Genomic DNA, 9,709 nt, shown 5'->3' on the forward strand with positions numbered 1-9,709 from the left:
AAGTCAGAACACATACACCAAGCAAACTAGCAAAGCATCACAGAAAGCAACAAAGTAAAAGTTCAAACTAAAGTTACATACTTAAAATGATACTAATACAGTAAATCAGTAATACTCTAATAGAAGCCACAAAAAGATAAGCAAGAAATAAGATGAATAGCAGAATAGCACTATAATTTCTGGTGTAATTGATGTAATTCTTTTCTTTTTTTTCTGGACTATTTCAGTAGATCATAAGCTTTGCACCATAAATTAATGAACATAGGCCTTCAGTTCAGATTAGTACTATGCTTACATTTCCAATTCATAGGTGAATTTCATAAACAAATCTACAATAATTTATAAATTCATCAATGCTTCCTGCCTGCATAACAAGTACCAGTAAAACAAACTTCAAAGAAGCTGTCCAGTGTCCACAACCAAAATCACAGATTCACAGTTCCTTATTAAAAAAAAATAAAAATATTTACTTACTGGCTCAGAGCCGTCGAGAGGCAGGGGAGGAGAGAGCAGCGCCGCCGGAATCTGCCGGAACTGGAGCGTGCCGCCACGAATCGCGAACCGGCGAGATGAAACAGCAACCGGTGAACCACGAACCGCCATGAACTGGAGCGTGCCGCCATGAACTGCGAAGCCGAGGAGTGAGGACAGACGAGGGAGCTGAGTTGTTGAAGGATGAAGATTGAAGGAAGGGTCAAGGTTCGTCGGTCTGAGGGTCCGTCGGTCTGAGGTATCAGCGTCTTAGGGAGTCAGGGACTCAGGGTCAGGGAAGGGAGAGACGGAGAATAAGGGATGAAGATTGAAGGAAGGGTTAGGCGCCGTTAGGGAAGAGAGTTAGGGCCGGCTGTTTGTGCTGGGAAGGAGGGGAAGGAAACCTCATTTTTCTATTTATATATCAGTGGCAAAATTACGAAATTACCCTTTAAAAAATAATATGTCAGCCCGCCGTTTTTGGCGGGTTTGGCGGTTTGACCCGGCGGGTTCGGCCCGTTTTGCCACCCCTACTTAAAGGATAAGTTTATTTAGGTCTAATTCACTTACTACAGCTAAATCTTTCAAACCATACCATATGTTAGTACACTTAATGGTGATTTTTAATTAAAGAGTAGAGATGGGGTGTTCATAGCCTAATCTACTACTTAGTCAGGCCCAAAATGAATAAAGTTCAATCTATAGATATCGAGCGAATCAGCTCCCACTGGACCTCATAGAGGTTGGTCACAACAACACAAGTGCAAATTTACTTATCTAAATAAGTAATCAATTTTTACTGTGTCTCCTATCCCTCTAGAAAGGAGATCTTAACAATTTCCCTAACCAAAGAGAAATAACAACCTACCATCAAAGGTGGAACCATTGTAAAAGGTGGTTATCAACTCTATATTTACATTTATAAATACTCTGATACCCTCAAGTATACTTCGAACCCAATTTATTAAAAATCTATCTAAAACCCTTGTTAACTTAAACATCGGAGTCTTTTGCAGGTACCACTACTTACTTCCTCACGACGAACTCGGACCGCGACACCTCGACACCAGTAGATGTTGGACGCTGCCTCAAAAGGAGTTTGGACCTCATGCTCAGGCCCAAAGCAACCCAGTTTCAGGTAACCCACGGAATATTGGCGCCATTGTCGGGGACCCGCAAGTCTACACCCAATCATGGCAAATAATCGTCCTAAAGACGGACATATGGCATCCGAATCCGAGCCAGAATATCACAACGACGATCGTGCGCTTGTAGTACCTCCACGACAAGATTGAACAAATGGCCACAATGGGGAGGGCCTTCACAAAACCCTCAAGGTAGAAGAATAAATTCGGAAATCCAACCACTTGAGGACATGGTAAACCAAAACTCGGCAGAACATATGGGTTTGATGCATGGACACTAGGAATGGTTGGAGCAGCTCGAGATGGAATTAGAGCGACAACGAGAATCCGATCAAGCTTTAAAAAGGGAGGTACGACAACGAAGGAATTTGGAAGAAAAACTCGATAAGCTGGAGACTGATCTTCGAGGTTAGAGAACCCATGCGGATCGGGAAAGAACCCCCTTTGGAGGTGAAGATCTATTCACATAAGAGATCATGCGGGATAGGATTCTTAGACACCTCAAAAGTCTAAACATGGACCTTTATAATGGAATGACTGATACGGATTTTTACAATATCCGCAAACTACCGGCAAGTGCATTGGATCGTATCAAGTAATACCACGATGATTGGGTTATCGTTCCCACAAGGACTAATGGATCAACCAACAATAATCAGTTGACTATTTTAGTTCGAAAAATCAAATTGGGATGAGAATTAATCAAAGAGAAAAGCATAAAACTAGATAACTTGTCATTAAAGTAAATAATTGTAATGTAAGTGACTAAACATAAATAACAAGAATGTAATAGCGAGAAAGTAAATTATTGAAATTAATGAAATGAAAACAAAACTTATAAATGAATTAAGAACATAAACAATAAATAGATATCACTTGCAGAAATTAAATGAAGCAGTAAATGAACGCAGTAAGCGAACAATTAAGAAGATAATCTAAAAAGAGCATATTGAGGTTCAAATATTTTAACTCCTCTGGAATGATAAATCTCAACTCAATCTCAATCATGCAATTATAGATCTCTAGTAAATCATAAGTGATTGAACTCCAATTCCATGGTAATTCAGTCTTTCTTGACTTAATCAACTGTTAATTCCTTGTTCAATTTACTCATGAGAAGAGATGAATCACATTCTCTGATTTCTAAACCACATAATTCTTAAGATCTGAATTTAGTTGATTCACTGTTACATATCAAATCTAAATTCAAAATCAGAAGTATTGAGAGAGAGGATCTTCAAGCTTAATTCCTATGATTCAATTTTCTAATTGATCATGAAATTCAATCTAGATCCAAACCATTTTCCAATGAATTTGAATAATTGAAATGAAGAACGAAAAATACTCTCTTAGAATCAATAATACACAAATCAAGGATAGATAATCAATAAATTCATTCTATTAGAAATTATCAGAGGTCTTCTCCTCAATAAAGAAGAGTTAGTGGCTCATGTCTCAGAGGAATTACAAGAATAGAAAAATTATGTAAAAGTGAAAAAAATGGCAAAAAGTCCCTTCTCAGTTTTCTCTTCCCAGCTTCTATACTTTCTTTCGAAGTTGCCTTCAAATTCAAATTTCAATTCCCATAAAATTCAGGTCCAATTCCAATTGGGTTCAAGTCCAATGCAACTCATAAGTTTTAGCAATGTTAATTCCTCTTATAGCTTCTCCAAATTGGTTGATTACTCAAGCCTCTAAGAGTTGGAATTGATTATATGATGTTTGCCGTTGAAAGCCTTCAATTTAGACGTTTCACGACATGTCCAATGTCAATCCCTTTTGGCTGAATTTGCTCTTTGTTTAATTTTGTCGTGGCACACCAAAGTAGAGCCGTGGGATGGCTTGCTTTCTTTCATTACTTTATTCAATTTAAATTACTCTACGACAAACATAACAATCTCAAGTAAAGCATAACTAATGCAACAATAGAACAGATAACCAAACAAAACAAGAACATAACTAAAATTGCAATGAAACAAGAAATAGTCAAGGAGCAAAACAACCTCTTGGCTCCAACTTCTTCACTCATCATCCTCATCATTGTTGGGCTCAGTGTTCTTTGGTTCTTGATGAGCGGATAATTTATACGCTTTTTGGCATTGTTTTTAGGTAGTTTCTAGTATGCTTTAGTTACTTTTTAGTATATTTTTATTATTTTTTATGCAAAATTCACATTTCTGGACTTTACTATGAGTTTGTGTGTTTTTCTGTGATTTCAGATATTTTCTGGCTGAAATTGAGGGACCTGAGCAAAAATCTGATTCCGAGACTAAGAAAGGACTGCAAATGCTGTTGGATTCTGACCTCCCTGCACTCGTAGTGGATTTTCTGGAGCTACAGAAGCCCAATTGGTGCGCTTTCAATTGCGTTAGAAAGTAGACATCTTGGGCTTTCCATAAATGTATAATAGTCTATACTTTGCCTGAGATTGGATGGCCCAAACTGGCGTCCAAACGCCCACCAGAGACCCTTTTCTGGCGTTAAACGCCGGAACTGGCACCAAAACTAGAGTTAAATGCCCAAACTGGCATCCAAGCTGGCATTTAACTCCAAGGATGGCCTATGCACGTGAAAGCTTCAAAGCTCAGCCCAAATACACACCAAGTGGGCCCAAGAAGTGGATTTTTGCACTATCTACTCATTTTCTGTAAACCTAGTTTACTAGTTTAGTATAAATAGCACTTTTTACTATTGTATTGAGATCTTTGGACCAATTTTTGATCCTTTGATCAGGTCCTTTCCCTTGTTTTCGAATTCTTATGCCATTTGGGAGGCTGGCCATTCGGCCATACCTAGACCTTTTGTTCTTATGTATTTTCAACAGTGGAGTTTCTACACATCATAGATTAAGGTGAGGAGCTCTGCTGTTCCTCAGGAATTAATGCAAGTACTATTGTTTTTCCTTCAATTCACGCCTACTTCTTCTCCAAGATATACTCTTGTACTTAATTCAGTTAAGTCAGACTGAAGGGGTGAGCCGTGACAATCACCCACTATCTTTAGTACTCGCTTAGCCAAGATCCGCGTGCCCAACAACCACAAAGCAGTCTACATGATGTTCAACGTAGTCATTGGATGCCAGCCGGAGTATACTCTCTTGGGTCTCTGATCCAAGGATTCGCATCGTCTCTCCTGACAACAGAGCGTCCGACCCCGTAATTAGGATCTTCGTGGTATAGGCTAGAATTAATAGACAGCATTCCTGAGATCCGGAAAGTCTAAACCTTGTCTGTGGTATTCCGAGTAGGATCTGGGAAGGGATGACTGTGAGGAGCTTCAAACTCGCGAATATTTGGCACAGTGATAGTGTGCAAAAGGATTAATGGATCTTATTCTGACACAAGTGAGAACCGATAGATGATTAGCCCTGCGGTAGCTGTGCCTGGTATTTTTCATCCGAGACGAGAAATCTGACAGTTGATTAGCCTTACAAAAACCGTAGCCTGACCGTTTTCACTGAGAGGATCATACAGCTTGCCATGGAAGGGAGGACGCATGATTGGATGAAGGCAATAGGAAAGCAGAGGTTCAGAAGCAACAAAGCATCTCCAAACGCTTATCTGAAATTCCCACCAATGAATTACATAAGTATCTCTATGTTATTTTCCGTTTTATTTATCTTTTTATTTATCAAAACATCATAACCATTTGAATCCGCCTGACTGAGATTTACAAGATGACCATAGCTTACTTCAAGCCATCAATCTCCGTGGAATCGACCCTTACTCACGTAAGGTATTATTTAGACGACCCAGTGCACTTGCTGGTTATTTGTGCGGAGTTGTGAAAAGTGTGATCACAATTTCGTGCACCAGTTCCCAGACATTTGGTGCATTTGTATTAGGAATGTATGCCCTTAACTCCCAGAATCCTTGCCCATCCATACTTTTTCGCACCCTCTCTTCATGAATGAGTTGAAACTATGTAATCAGAAAGGAAAATGCTAGGTTGCCTATATGATGTTTCCAAGCCATATACCTTCTGATGAGTCTTGGAAGTGAAAGAGTATTTTCGTTGGTTAGGAAATTTCACAAAATAATATCGTTGCTAGTATAGTTTCCAACCAATAAATAACACTCAATCAAAGTTTTAATTTGGTTTTGTCACAAGTACAAACCCCAATAAAATAACCGAGAGTATTTAAACCTCGGGTCGTCTCACAAGGAATTGCAATGAAGTGATCAATTATTGGCTATGAAGGGGCAAGGGGGTTTGATTTTGAAATAAGCATGAAATGTAAATTGCAAGAAAGTAAATGACAATTAACAATAAAGGGAAGGAAAAGAACTCTTGGCTAGGCATGGAAATTGAGATCACCATCCTTGTCTACAAACCATATATTGACAATTATGACGGACCAATCCATCAAATCTACTTCTATATTTGAAGTACGTCAAATAAGCTTGATCAACATCAACCCATAAGTCCCAACCTAGCTACTAATTGACTTAGTAGTAGGCTAGCGTTAATGGGTATCAAATTGACCACTAAGGATTCTCGAATCACCAATTCAATAAGACCCAATGACTCAAGGTCACCCAATTCTCTTAGCCTAGGCCAAGAGTATAGAAAACTACTCTATAACTAGTAAAAATAATTTAACAAACACCTAGAGTGCAATAAAAGTAAACATCACAAAATGCAAGAATTAATCAAACCCAACTAACACAAACAAGAAATCAACAATAGCAATTAAGATAAACATAATAAGACATGAAAATATAAAATTGCATTAAAGGAAAATAAAAATCCAACAAGGGTTCATGAAAGTAAAAATGACAAAATAAGAAAATTAACAAGGAAAGCTAAAAAGATTGAAACAATAGAACAATAAAATATAAAGAGAGTTGAACTAAAAACAAGAATTAAAAGTTGGATCTAAGAAAAATTGACCTAAACTATCCTAAATTCTAGAGAGAAGGGAGAGCTTCTCTCTCTCTAGAATTCTAATGTAAAACATGATGAAAACTGTACTATGACTACTCCCCTCATTCCCCTCCAATTCTTGGGTTCAAAAGCATGAGAAATGAGTTGGATTTAGGGCTCCTTGAGCTTAGAAATTGCCCCCAGCATTTTGCCTTTAATGAGGTCACGTGATGCTTGTCACGTGTACGCATAGGTCACGCGTACACATCACTGGCAACTTTCTGTTCCACGCGTATGCGTCGGTCACACGTACACATCGCTTTGACGATTGATGATCGAATTTTTGTATGGTCTAGAATTTCACAATAAATTCTCGATGCAAGTATAGTTTCTAAACCAACAAATAATCCTCTCATACAAAAATTTGGTTGTCACAAGTAACAAACCCCAATAAAAATAACCAAAATATTCAAATATCGGGTCGTTCTCCCTAAGAATTGCAATAAGATGTTCTTGTTATTGGCTATGAAGTATATTTTGGGGTTTTTATAGTAAGAGACAGGAAATGTAAATGGAAAAGGAAATGAACTAACAATTGAGAAAGCTAGCTCATGGCAAGGTATGAGAATTAGAAATCCTATCCTAATTCTCATCTTCAAGTGTGACAAGAAGAATTGTCCATTGATCCACTTAGTTAACCTCTAACTATGAAGGAAAGTCAAGTGAGTATCAACTTGAGACCACAAGTGTAACACCCTACCATACAGAGTCTTATGCTTAAGTCATAATTCAGAGATGGCAAGGTATTACGACCTCTAAAATAAAAATTTAGTACATATAGTAGTATGAATGATTGATTATAACTAGGAGCCTTTGTAGAAAAAGGGGTAAACAAAAATCGCAACTCGAAATCGCAACACTCCGATCGATAACGTAACGGGTAAGGATAAACCAACGCGAGTTTATATATATACAGAGGAGTGTCAAAAACAGGAATATCAAGACTCAAGATCCGGCTGCGAAGATAACCGGTCCGAGCATAGCAATATATATACATATGATAAAAATAAGGAAAACCCCAAAAGAAACCCCAAGGGACACAAATACATAAAACCTATTCTCCAAAATCTCCCATAAGAGGAGTCATCACAGTTTGTATTATTTAATGGAGATAAAAGTATCTAAGCAAAACATATAAACCAAAACATAGTCCCGAGAACAAAGGATCTTCGCAAGTATAGAAATCTCCAGCATGCCTCAGCGGGAAACCTCACGTCCTGTATCTGAAAACCACAAAATCCGCATGGGTGAGAACCAGAGGTCCCCAGCATGGTAACAGCTTCCACATATATAATACATAATAATGGAGGAAAGCCAAAGGCAATCCTAATACTTCCTCCAAATAATATCAAAGCTTATAAACAAGCTAAACCATAAAGGGCATCTGACTAAAGATACTTCAGTCTAGCTAATACTTTCCTTTCCAATTCCTTCAGACCTCCCACCCATCAGCAGGAGTAAAATATAGCAAACACAGTATATCAAGCAAGGAATATACAAATAGGAGCAGTTAAGGCATTTAGACAATTAGCAAGTAATATGCAGTCAAATAGGCAATCTCAAACAATTCACATAGTATGCATATGATGAATGCCTGTCCCTAGTGGCTGATGATATTATCTTGTCGGTTATAAAGCCAACCCGACAAGTCCTGGTCGCTAACCATTGGACTGTCCCTCTGTCACGCATCCCCAACTCGAGTTATACTCATTATAAACTTGATCATAATCATGATCCATATCTATCACCCTCACTGGTGAATATTTACGGGGCGAGCTTATCCGGGTCTTTCACAGTGCCCGGCCACACTTATGACATAGGGTCAACAGAGTATCAAGTCTCAACCTGGAGCACGTGGTGGCTAGCCACTGCTACTACCCAGGGAAACTCGTATCTCAGATAGTGGAAGTGCAAATCACAATTATCAATAATTCAGCATAAACATGCATGAATTCTCATCCATTGATCAACATCCATATCAGCCATCCGGCTCACGGTTAAATCCATAACCAGCCAATATTCATAGCATACACAGCTATTCCGGCTCACGGTTCAATCCAGAACCAGCCAATTCATAAACAATTACGGCCCTTCGGCCAATGGCATAACAAGCACTTCCACCACCATCCTCCACATCTCACATAACCCTCAATGATCCTCATTGATTATTCATTTTCCCTTGCTTCACTCGCAAGTTACCACATCCACTAGCTCCTTCTCTCATAGCTAGGCATATCATAATGATTTAAGAGATAAGTGGTGAGGTCGGAGGCTCAGAAGTATGAAATTTGGCTTTTAAAACTCAAAAATCAACTTTGGGATGAAAACAAGGCCACGCGCACACGTGGATGGCTAAAAAGTTCATCGACGCGTATGCGTCGCCCACGCGCACGCATGGAAGGAAAAACGCGCAAGCGTCATGCACGCTAACGCGTGGGTTAAAAGTTTGCCAATCGACGCGTACGCGTAATCGACGCGTACGCGTGGGTGTTCTCGTGCCCCAGGCACAACACTAGCACAGTTCTGGCATAACTCTCTGGAAAATGGCTAGGCATTGGGTGCAGCACCATCGGTGCGCCCGCGCACGTCACGCGCACGTGTGGATGGCATTTTCGGGAAGAACGGCACGCACGCGCCAAGTGCGCCCACGCGCAAGGGGTCATTCTGCTAAAAAATTTTCCAAGTTAAAAGCTGCAGAATTCACCAATTTAAACCTCAATCTTCCAACGGACATAACTTTCTCATTTTAAATCGTTTTTCACCCGTTCTTTGAACGGCATGGACATCCCAGATCCAATTTCATTTCTAAATAGATTTGGCACAAAACAGAGATCCGTAGTCCAAGTTATGTCCCACCAAAGTATGCCCAAAAACCATATTTTTCATAAAAGCCACAAAGTGCCATTTTCAAAACAAGCCATTTCCAACTCTTTTCAAAATAAATCAAAACATGCCATTTTCATCCCTCTTCTTTGAAATCAATCAATATATATCAAATTCAACATCAAGCCTCCTCAACTCACACATTGACACATTACCACAATTTACAAAATCACTATCTCATCATTTTAACCCACTTCACCCAAGTGGCTCAAACTCAAACATATTGACATATCATGTACTTCCCCTCATGCCAATTCTCAACAACACCAAATCCAATAAATCAT

Source organism: Arachis duranensis, chromosome 7 (genome assembly GCF_000817695.3).
Source record: "Arachis duranensis cultivar V14167 chromosome 7, aradu.V14167.gnm2.J7QH, whole genome shotgun sequence".
In the NCBI taxonomy this organism is placed as follows: domain Eukaryota; kingdom Viridiplantae; phylum Streptophyta; class Magnoliopsida; order Fabales; family Fabaceae; genus Arachis; species Arachis duranensis.